Consider the following 15,337-nt stretch of genomic DNA (forward strand, 5'->3'; position numbering starts at 1 on the left):
TAGTGAGCCTTTTTTGTAAAATGCCGCAAAGAGTGATAACCTTTCCGAGGTCATCAATTTCAATGTGCCATCTGGAGCTTTTTAAACATGTTGCTTTTGCACACGCCCACTCATATCAAACGTGCACACGCCAACTGCAAGCACAATCGTAAACTTACTGCGGAACATTCTTGGAATTGCTCTTATTCCATGGTACTGGTGTGCCTAGCGAAGAGAGAATTGGACGCACTTTGCAGGTTACTAGGAAGAATGCGTCTTTGATCTGACGTAGCTTCCGATGTTGCTTCTGATCGGTCGATAGCACGTGTGCGACTTTCCGTGATGTTGGCGTTTCGATCAATGTTGCCAGCCGACACTGTCAGCGACCAATTAATCAAAATCGCACTTCAACATTGTTGAGCAGTGGCAACAACAAAAAAGGAAAAGGAAACAAGGCCAAGCTTCTTCCTGTCAATGGGCCCCATTCAGCAATAAGTTCCTAACTTTTCCTCTTATCTTTCTTCCTAAGGGATTTCCCAAGAGGAGTCCATTCAAATTCATGACGTGTTCTTAAACGGCCAAATTGAAGATTTGAAGTTTAACAATTTATTCTATACAAAAGGAGAAAGTACAACCGATTGTTGGAGCAGTGTTGGAGAGAGAGAACTGAGCTAGGTAAAGTTCGGAGCAATCTCTAAAATGGTTGCCCGACTTTCATGCCTTTGTCCTTCCTGTTTGCTGGCGGGTATCGAAACTGAAAGTTAACTAGCCGTGTGTGTGCCGAGCATACACACAGTGGGCCCCAATCAGCAATAAGTTCCTAACTTTTCCTCTTATCTTTCTTCCTAAGTGATTTCCTAAGAGGAGTCCATTCAAATTCACGACGTGTTCTTAAACGGCCAAAATGTTCCCACCTGCTGTTCTTAAGTTGCTGAATGCCAAATGGTTAGCGCCTGCATGTCTATCATAATTTGCATATAAACACGCCGTTATTTCCCCAATATGCATATGTAAACACCCTTAATTACGTAATTAAGGTAAACGACCTTAATTTCCCATATAAGGGCACAATTCTGGCGGAAAAGCCGAACATCAAACACACGGAGAAAACACAAACAGATTACAGAAGAGAAATTCGTATTATTATCCCGCGGGGGAAATACATAATGTCAAAACGTAAGTTTAAGAAAGGGGGGACTGCTGAGGTAGCCTAAAGCGTTCAAATAAATATTCGTCACTTCGGGCAAATAGTTCATGACATGTTCTTAAACGGCCAAAATAAAGATTTGAAGTATAACAATTTATTCTATACAAAAGGAGAAAGTACAACCGATTGTTGGAGCAGTGTTGGAGAGAGAGAACTGAGCTACGTAAAGTTCTCTGCAATATCTAAAATGGTTGCCCTTCTTTCATGCTTTTGTCCTTCCTGTTTGCAGGCGGGTATCGAAACTGAAAGTTAACTAGCCGTGTGTGTGCCGAGCATACACACAGTGGGCCCCATTCAGCAATAAGTTCCTAACTTTTCCTCTTATCTTTCTTCCTAAGTGATTTCCTAAGAGGAGTCCATTCAAATTCATGACGTGTTCTTAAACGGCCAAATTGAAGATTTGAAGTTTAACAATTTATTCTATACAAAAGGAGAAAGTACAACCGATTGTTGGAGCAGTGTTGGAGAGAGAGAACTGAGCTAGGTAAAGTTCGGAGCAATCTCTAAAATGGTTGCCCGACTTTCATGCTTTTGTCCTTCCTGTTTGCTGGCGGGTATCAAAACTGAAAGTCAACTAGCCGTGTGTGTGCCGAGCATACACACAGTGGGCCCCAATCAGCAATAAGTTCCTAACTTTTCCTCTTATCTTTCTTCCTAAGGGATTTCCTAAGAGGAGTCCATTCAAATTCACGACGTGTTCTTAAACGGCCAAAATGTTCCCACCTGCTGTTCTTAAGTTGCTGAATGCCAAATGGTTAGCGCCTGCATGTCTATCATAATTTGCATATAAACACGCCGTTATTTCCCCAATATGCATATGTAAACACCCTTAATTACGTAATTAAGGTAAACGACCTTAATTTCCCATATAAGGGCACAATTCTGGCGGAAAAGCCGAACATCAAACACACGGAGAAAACACAAACAGATTACAGAAGAGAAATTCGTATTATTATCCCGCGGGGGAAATACATAATGTCAAAACGTAAGTTTAAGAAAGGGGGGACTGCTGAGGTAGCCTAAAGCGTTCAAATAAATATTCGTCACTTCGGGCAAATAGTTCATGACATGTTCTTAAACGGCCAAATTGAAGATTTGAAGTTTAACAATTTATTCTATACAAAAGGAGAAAGTACAACCGATTGTTGGAGCAGTGTTGGAGAGAGAGAACTGAGCTACGTAAAGTTTTCAGCAATATCTAAAATGGTTGCCCGACTTTCATGCTTTTGTCCTTCCTGTTTGCAGGCGGGTATCGAAACTGAAAGTTAACTAGCCGTGTGTGCCGAGCATACACACAGTGGGCCCCATTCAGCAATAAGTTCCTAACTTTTCCTCTTATCTTTCTTCCTAAGTGATTTCCTAAGAGGAGTCCATTCAAATTCATGACGTGTTCTTAAACGGCCAAATTGAAGATTTGAAGTTTAACAATTTATTCTATACAAAAGGAGAAAGTTTAACCGATTGTTGGAGCAGTGTTGGAGAGACAGAACTGAGCTAGGTAAAGTTCGGAGCAATCTCTAAAATGGTTGCCCGTCTTTCATGCTTTTGTCCTTCCTGTTTGCTGGCGGGTATCGAAACTGAAAGTTAACTAGCCATGTGTGTGCCGAGCATACACACAGTGGGCCCCATTCAGCAATAAGTTCCTATCTTTTCCTCTTATCTTTCTTCCTAAGGGATTTCCTAAGAGGAGTCCATTCAAATTCATGACGTGTTCTTAAACGGCCAAATTGTTCCCACCTGCTGTTCTTAAGTTGCTGAATGCCAAATGGTTAGCGCCTGCATGTCTATCATAATTTGCATATAAACACGCCGTTATTTCCCCAATATGCATATGTAAACACCCTTAATTCCGTAATTAAGGTAAACGACCTTAATTTCCCATATAAGGGCACAATTCTGGCGGAAAATCCGAACATCAAACACACGGAGAAAACACAAACAGATTACAGAAGAGAAATTTGTATTATCCCGCGGGGGAAATACATAATGTCAAAACGTAAGTTTAAGAAAGGGGGCACTGCTGAGGTAGCCTAAAGCGTTCAAATAAATATTCGTCACTTCAGGCAAATAGTTCATGACATGTTCTTAAACGGCCAAAATAAAGATTTGAAGTATAACAATTTATTCTATACAAAGGAGAAAGTACAACCGATTGTTAGAGCAGTGTTGGAGAGAGAGAACTGAGCTACGTAAAGTTCTCAGCAATATCTAAAATGGTTGCCCGTCTTTCATGCTTTTGTCCTTCCTGTTTGCAGGCGGGTATCGAAACTGAAAGTTAACTAGCCGTGTGTGTGCCCAGCATACACACAGTGAGCCCCATTCAGCAATAAGTTCCTAACTTTTCCTCTTATCTTTCTTCCTAAGTGATTTCCTAAGAGAAGTCCATTCAAATTCATGACATGTTCTTAAACGGCCAAATTGAAGATTTGAAGTTTAACAATTTATCCTATACAAAAGGAGAAAGTTTAACCGATTGTTGGAGCAGTGTTGGAGAGAGAGAACTGAGCTAGGTAAAGTTCGGAGCAATCTCTAAAATGGTTGCCCGACTTTCATGCCTTTGTCCTTCCTGTTTGCTGGCGGGTATCGAAACTGAAAGTCAACTAGCCGTGTGTGTGCCGAACATACACACAGTGGGCCCCATTCAGCAATAAGTTCCTAACTTTTCCTCTTATCTTTCTTCCTAAGTGATTTCCTAAGAGGAGCCCATTCAAATTCATGACGTGTTCTTAAAACTTCCAACATGCCAGCATACGACAAACTCTGCTTCACTTACCAACTTTTCCATTTAAGAACCACGGTTGCCTTGTGTCTTGAAGTAATCCGCATCTTTGGAATCGCAAAAACTTCACAACATGCCATCATACGACAAACTCTGCTTCACTATACAAACTGTTCCATTTACGAACCATGTTGCCTTGTGTCTTGAAGTAATCCGCATCTTTGGAATCGCAAAAACTTCCCAACATGCCAGCATACGTCAAACTCTGCTTCACTATACAAACTTTTCTATTTACCAACCGTGTTGCCTTGTGTCTTTAAGTAATCTGCATCTTTGGAATCGCAAAAACTTCACAACATGCCAGCATACGACAAACTCTGCTTCACTATACAAACTTTTCCATTCACGAACCATGTTGCCTTGTGTCTTGAAGTAATCCACATCTTTGGAATCGCAAAAACTTCACAACATGTCAGCATACATCAAACTCTGCTTCACTTACAAACTTTTTCATTTACCAACCATGTTGCCTTGTGTCTTGAAGTAATCCGCATCTTTGGACTCGCGAAAACTTCACAACATGCCAGTATACGACAAACTCTGCTTCACTATACAAACGTTTCCATTTACAAACCATGTTGCCTTGTGTCTTGAAGTAATCCACATCTTTGGAATCGCAAAAACTTCACAACATGTCAGCATACGACAAACTCTGCTTCACTACACAAACTTTTCTATTTACCAACCATGTTGCTTTGTGTCTTGAAGTAATCCGCATCTTTGGAATCGCAAAAACTTCCCAACATGTCAGCATACGACTAACTCTGCTTCACTATACAAACTTTTTCATTTACGAACAATGTTGCCTTGTGTCTTGAAGTAATCCGCTTCTTTGGAATCACAAAAACTTCCCAACATGCCAGCATACGACAAACTCTGCTTCACTATAAACTTTTCCATTTACCAACCATGTTGCCTTGTGTCTTGAAGTAATCCGCCTCTTTGGAATCGCAAAAACTTCACAACATGCCAGCATACGACAAACTCTGCTTCACTATACAAACTTTTCCAAATACGAACCATGTTGCCTTCTGTCTTGAAGTAATACACATCTTTGTAATCGCAAAAACCTTACAACATGTCAGCATACATCAAACTCTGCTTCACTTACAAACTTTTTCATTTACCAACCATGTTTCCTCGTGTCTTGAAGTAATCCGCATCTTTGGAATCGCGAAAACTTCACAACATGCCAGCATACGACAAACTCTGCTTTACTATACAAACTTTTTCATTTACCAACCATGTTTCCTCGTGTCTTGAAGTAATCCGCATCTTTGGAATCGCGAAAACTTCACAACATGCCAGTATACGACAAACTCTGCTTCACTATACAAACGTTTCCATTTACAAACCATGTTGCCTTGTGTCTTGAAGTAATCCACATCTTTGGAATCGCAAAAACTTCACAACATGTCAGCATACGACAAACTCTGCTTCACTTACAAACTTTTTCATTTACCAACCATGTTTCCTCGTGTCTTGAAGCAATCCGCATCTTTGGAATCGCGAAAAAGTTCACAACATGCCAGTATACGACAAACTCTGCTTCACTATACAAACGTTTCCATTTACAAACCATGTTGCCTTGTGTCTTGAAGTAATCCACATCTTTGGAATCGCAAAAACTTCACAACATGTCAGCATACTACAAACTCTGCTTCACTATACAAACTTTTCCATTTACCAACCGTGTTGCCTTGTGTCTTTAAGTAATCTGCATCTTTGGAATCGCAAAAACTTCACAACATGCCAGCATACGACAAACTCTGCTTCATTATACAAACTTTTCCATTCACGAACCATGTTGCCTTGTGTCTTGAAGTAATCTGCATCTTTGGAATTGCAAAAACTTCACTATATGCCATCATACCACAAACTCTGCTTCACTATACAAACTTTTCCATTTACGAACCACGGTTGCCTTGTGTCTTGAAGTAATCCGCATTTTTTGAATCGCAAAAACTTCCAACATGCCAGCATACTACAAACTCTGCTTCACTATACAAACTTTTGTATTTACCAACCATGTTGCCTTGTGTCTTGAAGTTATCCGCATCTTTGGAATCACAAAAACTTCCCAACATGCCAGCATATGTCAAACTCTGCTTCACTATACAAACTTTTCAATTTACCAACCGTGTTGCCTTGTGTCTTGAAGTAATCCGCATCTTTGGAATCACAAAAACTTCCCAACATGCCAGCATACGACAAACTCTGCTTCACTATACAAACTTTTCCATTCACGAACCATGTTGCCTTGTGTCTTGAAGTAATCCGCATCCTTGGAATCGCAAAAACTTCCCAACATGTCAGCATACGTCAAACTCTGCTTCACTATACAAACTTTTCTATTTACCAACCATGTTTCCTCCTGTCTTGAAGTAATCCGCATCTTTGGAATCACAAAAACTTCCCAACATGCAGGCATACGTCAAACTCTGCTTCACTATACAAACTTTTCTATTTACCAACCGTGTTGCCTTGTGTCTTTAAGTAATCTGCATCTTTGGAATCACAAAAACTTCACAACATGTCAGCATACGACAAACTCTGCTTCACTATACAAACTTTTTCATTTACCAACCATGTTGCCTTGTGTCTTGAAGTAATCCGCATCCTTGGAATCGCAAAAACTTCCCAACTTGCCAGCATACGACAAACTCTGTTTCACTTTACAAACCTTTCCATTTACGAACCATGTTTAAGAACCAATTAAGTTTGTAAATCGAGGTTCCACTGTACTTTTATCGCAGTTTTCTTGGAAAGGTGGCATTTTGTTTTTGGTCTTTCCAGACAACCATTTGAAGATGTATTGATTTTGAAAGGGTACTTTGAGTCAGTGTGAGAAGATGGAGTGGAATGAAATAAACTTTTAAAAGAAGAAGAGCGAGAATAGCTTGATGTTGTTGTTGTTGTGGTGCAGCTGACAAATGAGCTTGTTGGTAGAGAGGCAGCGAGTAAACCGATTGACTTTATCAAAGGTGAAAAAGAGTAAGAAAATAACCATGGAAACACTGACGAGAAGCCATCCATTGCACGGGGCCCTGTTAAAGTGTCAGGTGGGGATATACGGCGAGTGGGGGAGGGGAGGGGGCATCACCTCTGGAGAGAGTATTGAGGGAATGGCGGGGGGGCGGGTGATAGTACGTAACATTTCCGGGGAATAAATCCATAGCTTAGCTGGGATGCGACCGCGCGGGCCGTCACTCCCGATTCATCATCCGTCAACGGCAAAATGTCACACCTTTCATCGCCCGCCTCCGCCGCCGCCGCTTTTAATTGCGCGGCGGGTCTCGGACGGGCGCAGCTTGAGGCCTCGAAAAGTGGGGGTGGGGTGGGGTGAGAGTGGAGGGTGTGGGCTCCTTGTTCCAGGTGGTGGGGGCAACAAGACAAGAAAGCAATAAAACTGATAAATGATGGCAAGACTCACAGACAAGATGACCCCACCCCGCCCCCCCACTCCCCATCACACACACACACACACACACACACACATCTTTCCACCCCAGGCCTCTCTCTCATCTCTCCAGTCAACAGATGCTCCCAAAAAAAACTTTCCTTCCCCCCCACCGCATCCCTCCATCTCTTATTGAGCACTCGTCTGTTTACACATCAGCGCTCCCCATCGGTGCCCGGATCAATAGGACGATATTTATTATAAAGTAGCATTGGAAGTGGTCTTTTTTTTTCTTCTTTTTTTGGGGTGGGGGGGTGAGATGAAGGTATTTCTCCTTGGATGTCAAAAAAGTGAAAATGCAGGAAGTCTGATTCAGAAATCTCCCCCTCATCACTCTCAAAAATGTGTTTTAATATTTGCTTTATTTTTCTGTGTTTTTACACCTGTATGTGTTATGTATGCTTTAAGGGAGTTGACGGCTCAGACAACAGGGGGCAGTAATGTTAAATAATTTATTATATATATATATAGTCAATATATATAATAATAAACCATACTAACTAATAAACTAAACTAAGGAAATGGAGAGTGTCAAAACCCAAGAGTGTGTGTGTGTGAGGCTATGTGTGTAGTTAGCTGAAGTGTGTGTTACCAAGTGTTGAGAGCGAAGGAACGAGGCGGTCCGTGGGGCAGGCAGGTGGTCCGGGGCAGGAGAGGAGTGACAAGGTCCGTGTCCGGGCGAGGGTCACGGATCGAGGAAGGCAGTCCAAAGTCCACAGGGGAAATCAACGGAAGAATCACAAAGGGCAAACCTCGGGAGGGCACTGAGGGAGGACAAACAAGGAAGTCAGGCACGGAGGGGAAAACGCAGAGGGAAAACAGAGAGCATCAAGCTAGAGTAGGCTTACGGTACACCGTTGAGAAAACTAAGTTGCCGCATGGATCCTTGGGTCCACTGGTCCTTTAAACAGCTCCCTCTCATAAGGTCCAGGTGCGCTGATTGCTCAGGCGTGGCAAGCAGGGCGTAAAGATGAGGGCACATTCCAATGGCCGTGACAGTATGACGGGTAAGAATGTTTTAAAAATGTTACAGTGATCGCCCCTCTTCACTCCGGTAACCGCTAGCTTCCGTCACATGCCATTAAAAGCTGAGGAGGTTACCGTATTGTTCAGACTATAAGGCGCACTTAAAAGTCTTTAATTTTCTCAAAAATCGACAGTGCGCCTAATGTTGTGGTTGTGGATACCGACCTCGAAGCTATTTTATTTGGTACAAAGTGTAATGATAAGCGTGACCAGTAGATGGCAGTCACACATAAGAGATACATGTAGACTGCAGGGATGACGCTTATAAACAACACCACAACTTTAAATGTACCATTGAGAATATGGAAAATTACACACGGCGCTCAAAAATCTGTCAAAATGTTTTAGTACGACTTTGATAAGCTGTGAAGCCGCACCGCTTGATTGATTGTCAACATACAAGTATTACTATGGTGCGTGTATAAGGACCGCAAAATGGCACCCATTAGCAGACATAATATCTGCCGTTTTGTTTTGCGATATTATGCAAAAGCAACTTTTCTTACCTTCTGGTACCTGCTGATCTGTATTTGGGATCTGCATAAGTCCTGAAAATTTGCGCCCGTCCGCCATTGCAGTCCGTGTTGACGCCGTAGTCAACAAGTGTCTTCTTTTTCTCTATCTTCCTGTTATGGGGCGTTCATCCTGTGCTGTTGCCATTTTCAATATGAATTAGTGTAAAGTTCTTACTTATATCTCGCTATGGAAGCGCTAAAACATACCGGTGTGGTGAGTTTACATTATTCACCCAAGGAACTTTAGTTATTAGAGAGTTAATTAGCCTGTTCACCTGTGGGATGTTCCAAAAAAAAAATGCTTGATGAGCATTCCTCAACTTGCTCAGTCTTTTTTGCCACTTGTGCCAGCTTTTTTGAAACATGTTGCAGGCATCAAATTCCAAATGAGCTAATATTTGCAAAAAAAATAGCAAAGTTTACCAGTTCGAACGTTAAATATCTTGTCTTTGCAGTCTATTCAATTGAATATAGGTTGAAAAGGATTTGCAAATCATTGTATTTTGTTTTTATTGACCATTTACACAACGCGCCAACTTCACTGGTTTTGGGTTTTGTATGTTCTATTTTGCGTTGGTTAACTTCTTTTTACACTTCTATGATGTATAGTGGTGTTAAAAATAATTTTTTTAAACCACTTTATTGTGGCGACAGTTTTGACCCAATAGCAGATTATTTTATTTACATGATTTTATTTATTTAGATGCATTTCCCATCTGAAAAGGGCTTCAACTTGGAGTATGATTGTGAGCTATACAGTATGTGCTGAATGTTGCACATGTTTATCCTGTCGCCAAAGCAAGTATGAGGACCGCGTGTCAGGGGATATGCAAATAGCTGCAGCATTCGACACATTTGCATGCATTCATCCTAACCGCCACCACCCCCCCCAAAAAAAAAAGAAAGGAGAAAAACTATATCCGTTTTTCCATATTTAGTTAATTAGCGGGAGAAGCTGCAACTAGATGAACGGATCGGCTTTCGCTTGGTTCTTTTTGACATAGCTGATTATTACTGGAAGAATAAAGAGAGCGAAGGTGCACTCTTTGGAAAACCCAAGTCACCAATAATCATAAATCAATGCCATCTCCTCTTGTTATGGCGCCCGTGCCAAAGAAAAGTGCTTACTTGAACAACGAAAGCATGAATGTACGGTTTGCAGCATACATTAGCATACATTTAGTCTGATGATGCTTATGGAGGCTTCAAAAAGTTTGCACAAATCCAACCGATGCAGGCAAGTGTATGCAAAGTTAAGCACTACGCACACCATTGGAGGACACATGGCTCTGTAAATGTTACATTGTGACTCTGGTTATTTAATATTGGAGCAGGATTCCACAGCCGGTTTGGTGTATTTTTAATAACATTTGTTGACAAATGGCAAAAACTTCAAAAAATAAAAAGATAAGTCAGTGTGTTAATTAGAAGAAAAAAAAACATTCACAATTGTACAAAATGTTATGTGAGACATATGAAACTAACACACGCGGCAAACTATGATACAAATGCTAATTTTGTTCCAAAAAAAATAATTACGATTTTACTTTGGTTTTTATATTAGCTGTCGTGGGTCTGACTCTATCGAGGAAAATTGAATTGAATATGAGAGCAGCCAGCCTGGACGAATAGAACAGACAAGTCATTGTATTGTCTGCTCGCGGAAAACAAACATCCTGATCTACGTTTTGACTCCCTCGAATGGCCTTGACGCTGTGAACAACAGGAACAGGCTGTTCTGAAAACATCCCCCGAGGACACCTCAATGATGGACGCTTTTGACCTCCCTCCCTCCTCTACGACACCTGGAGTCGAACTTTTGCAGATCGGCCTCAGTCTGTGAACATTATATCATCACACCAAAGACAATTGGGCAAATACACACACACATACCCTCCCCCACCCCACGCCTTCACCACCGCTTGATTCCCCTTCGGGGTGATGGTCGGCTGGCAGCGCTTCATAGCAGCAGTAGCCCTCCAGGGCCCCAACTCCCCGCCCCTCTGTTGCGAGTTTGACGTGATTAAATGTAACGTGTTTATGTGTGCATTGCATGGAGGTTTTTTCCCCACTCCAGACTAGGGCCCCTTAGGAGCCCGGTCTCATCTTCTTCCCCAGCGTTTTACCTTTTTCTTATCTTTTACGGGGCGCCTTTGGCGACCCATCAGCGTTCCTGTTCTGTAACCCTGTACACTGATTTTTTGTCTAATCTTAAATGGGTTTGTGCTGAAAACATAATTTCGTTGTACTTGTGCAATGACAATAAAGTCCTATCCTATCCTATACTTCTTGAAATTCTTCGGGAATTAGGGTTGAAAAATGTACATACTGTATTTTTCATATAACCACCCCCAAAAATGCCAGTATTCTGTAAGTCTTGACTAGCTGTTCAGTGCAGTGATTTTCAACCACTGCCCTGAGATATTGTCTGGTGTGCCGTGGGAAATTATGCCACTACACCTAATTGGTCCAAAAAATATTTTTTGCAAATCAATAATCATAATTATGTGCCGTTGTCTAGTGCCTGCACTGTGTAGAGCTTGGCAATCTAAATATGCAGAGCACGGCATGCAGGTAAAAAGGTATGTAACGCTTAAACCAAAAATGTATACAAAAGGCAAGTCCCGCTAGGAAAAGGCACTGAAGCATAGGGATGGCTATGTAAAACCAAAGTAAAACTGAACTGGCTACAAAGTCAACAAAAACAGAATGCTGGACGACAGCAAAAACTTACAGAGTGTGGGGCAAAGACGGCGTCCACAAAGCCCACCCGCACATCACACGACAATCAACAATGTCCCCACAAAGAAGGATAGCGTACGCACAACTTAAATAGTCTTGATTGCGAAAACAAAGCAGGTGCGGGCAATAGCACTCAAAGGAAGGCGTGAAGCTGCTGCAGGAGAACACCAACAAAACGGGAAGGGTCACCAAAATAACAGCGCAAGACAGGAACTAAAGCACTACACACAGGAAACAACAACAAACTCAAAATAAGGCACGACAACCTGGTGGAGTTTCATTTTTTAACCTTTTCTGCTGGTGGTGTGCCTCCGTATTTTTTTTATGAAAAAAAATGTGCCTTGGCTCAAAAAAGGTTGAAAAACACTGGTTTAGTGTATCATTACCTGCGCTGGGAAGTTATGTAACTGCTCGGGTTAGTTAGTTTGTTAGGTAGCCAACTTCCGGCACCCCTTAGGTGGGATAAAGGTAAACGCTGCGGGGGGGTGGATGAGTAAAAAAAAAGGTCCAGACTGAGGCAAAGACCAAAAAAAATTAATAGCCATAAGCACGTATAAACATGTTACATAGAATCCACAAAACTTGCAACAGAGGGGAGGAAGTGGGGGCTACGGTGGCAGGCTGCTGCTACAAGCCATGGAGTGAAACGTTGAAGGCATGGGATGGGGGGTGGGGGGGTATGCGTGTATTTTTTTTGGATGTATGTGTGTGTGTAAGCCTGCAGCGTGTCCCTGTTCCGCGACCTCGGTGCTCTTGCAACCGCCAGTCAGTCCAAAGTCAACAACAACAAGTGTGTGTCCATGAGAGACAAGAAGGGGGTTTGTTGTGTATTCGCCGAACTTTCCTTCGGGAGAGTTTCGAAGCCAGGGAATCAATCCAAGTTAGAATGTTATGTTTGCTTTTCACTCTTAATTGTCTATTACTGGTCCTCAAATTCATCCTGCAGGGCAGACGGTCTGATGTTATCCAAAATCACAAGAGTGTCCACAGTTCTGCCCGCAAACATTTGTGGCAGCTTTGGGGTACTTTGAAGGCTGCCAGCATCTTTCAATTTGTCGACAAACCGGAGAAACACTTACACCAATCAGCTGTTGTCATAATTACGAATACGTGGGTATCTGCAACGTCCAAGGGTCGCCAGGCACGTGGCACTCCTTCTCCCCCCCAAGAGTCTGCCGTGTGTCCAGCAACAACCGCTCCGTCAAGACAGGCAGGTTGTCACGGCCAGGGCGCATTCCAATGCGCCCTCATCTTTGCGCTCTGCTTGCCGCGCCTCGGGACGCGCCCATGGCCGCGTCACGCCCACATGCCGGCAAGGCTGTTGGCGATCAGCGATCAGCAATCAGCGCACCTGGACCTGATGAGAGGGAGCTGTATAAAGGACCAGTGAACCCAAGGATCCACACAGGAACCTAGTTACCTCTTTGTTGCCTCCCCGAGTCTTCCCCTTCGAGATCTCCCGTTGTTTCCCCTGTGTTTTGGACTGCCTTCCTCGATCCCCGACCCTTGCATGGACACAGACCTAGTCTCTTCTCTCCTGCCCTGGATCATCTGCCTGCCCCTTGGACTGCCTTGTTCCTTCGCTCTCGACAACACTTGGTAACACACACTTCAGTTAACCTTACACATAGCCTCACACATACACACTCCTGGGTTTTGTCACACACTCCATTTCCTTAGTTTAGTTTATTAGTTAGTATTGTTTATTATTATTATTATTATATATATTGACTATATATATATAATAAATTGTTGAACATTACTGCTCCCTGATGTCTGAGCCATCATCTCCACTCAGCAATACACAACAGAGGTTCCCCCAAACCCAAGATCTTGTCAATTTCGTTGAGAGGCCAGTTAATTAGTTGCATTGTTTAGATTTGGAGAGCAGTGCAAAAAGAGGTGTGGTGAATTACACTGTGTACCATTTTCTTATATCATTGTGAGCTAGCATGTGTTTGCATTTGGTCACAGAATCCTCTAGAGCAGGGGTCTCAAACTCAATTTACCTGGGGGCCACTGGAGCTAGGGTCTGGGTGAGGCTGGGCCGCATCAGGTTTTCAACAAAAAAAACGCATTTATTAAAAACAGAAAAAAAAAGAAAAAAAAAACTGTCTTCAATGCTTTTGCTTCTGCTATACCCTACACTTTTTCAGTGCTTTGGTTCCGGTTTTCCACAAGAAAAGCTCTGATAAAACATTCCACTGTTCTCAAATATCTTAATTTTTAATTTTCTACACAAAATAAGATGAAAAAATAAATAAACAAATAAAGAATAAAGAAAATAAATCAATCAATCAGTAATAAATAAATAAAATAATAATAAAACAGCAAATAAGAAAAACTTAAGAAACCACATATAGTTGGTGGGTAGAGAAATTATTTTTTTTCAGATTCAAATTAACAGTATTAACAGTTATTTAACCTTTAACATGAACATTAATGAAACTTTCAACATGAACTGTTCTGAACATGGCTTCTCTTGCCTACTTTTGGCTAGAGGTCTGGCAGCGCTTCCTCTCGCATAGCCGAGCCACATTTGGCTTGAGGGAGGAAGCAATTGAGACCCTCAGTAGACTTTGAAGATGCTCATCAGTAAGTCTGGTCCTGTACTTGGACTTATTGAAGTTCAAGGTGGAGAAGAGCTTTTCACACAAGTACGTGCTCCCAAAAAGGCACATGGTCCGCTTGAACATTCTGGAAAGCTCAGGGAAGCTGGGAGTCAATTCTCTCAAAAATTGCCCAAGCTTGTCTGCTCTTCCACTCACCTCCCTGAACTTGGCTTTGAGTTCAGAGTTGCACTGCAGGTCAATGAGCTCCATTTGAAGCACAGGAGGGGCATCTTGCACATCAAAGGAGAAGGGGTCCGCAAAAATTTGAAATGTGGCTCTGTGCGTCTTGAAGTCTGCAAATCTGTGGTCAAATTCCTCCTGTAGCTTCAAAATGGCATCAGCATACTTCTCACCACTGAATGGTGTGCCTGCATCCACAAGTGCCTTGCATGCTGGGAAATGGCAAAGGTTTGTCTGAGATAGCTGAACTTTCCATAGCATAAGTTTTGTGGAGAATGCTCTCACATTGTCATAGGCAGCACTGACAAGTTGCCCCTGGCCTTGTAACCTCTTGTTCAGTACATTAAGCTCATGCGTGACATCAACAAGAAAAGCTAAGTCCATGAGCCATATAGGATCACTTAACACAGGAACAGCCACCCCATTCTTCTCCATGAAGACTTTCACTTCTGCTCTCAACTCAAAAAATCTCTTCAACATGTTTCCCCTGCTGAGCCAACGTACCTCGGTGAAGTAAAGCACGTCCCCATATTCTGACTCCATTTCTTCTAAAAAAGCACGGAACCTTCTGTGTTTTAAGCCCCTGGATCTGATGTGGTTGATGCATTGCACAACAACAGACATCACGTTGTCAAATTTCAGGCATTTGCTGCAAAGGGCCTGCTGATGGATAATGCAGTGCAGAGCTATGGCTTCCTCCACACCCTCCTCTTCCAGTTTTTTTTGAACAAGTGCCACCAGTCCATTTTTCCTCCCTGTCATTGATGGCGCTCCATCAGTTGTTATCCCAACAAATCTCTTCCATGAAAAACCGGCATTCTCAATGGCATCACACAG

The 15,337-nt window shown here is 42.3% G+C and overlaps 1 protein-coding gene across 2 annotated transcripts in view; it reads left to right on the forward strand.

Annotated features, from left to right (window-relative positions):
* LOC133651844 (uncharacterized) overlaps positions 1–15,337 on the forward strand; it is a 123,930-nt gene that overhangs the window by 84,819 nt on the left and 23,774 nt on the right. Inside the window, exon 1 of one of the 2 annotated variants that reach the window (XM_062050018.1) lies at positions 13,045–13,307. The exons of the other annotated variant lie outside the window; for it this stretch is intronic. The gene's annotated coding sequence lies outside the window, so the exon portion shown is untranslated. Of the gene's footprint in view, positions 1–13,044; positions 13,308–15,337 lie in introns of those variants that run through there. 2 annotated transcript variants of the gene reach the window in all.

This window comes from Entelurus aequoreus, linkage group LG06, assembly GCF_033978785.1.
Source record: "Entelurus aequoreus isolate RoL-2023_Sb linkage group LG06, RoL_Eaeq_v1.1, whole genome shotgun sequence".
NCBI classification, from domain to species: domain Eukaryota; kingdom Metazoa; phylum Chordata; class Actinopteri; order Syngnathiformes; family Syngnathidae; genus Entelurus; species Entelurus aequoreus.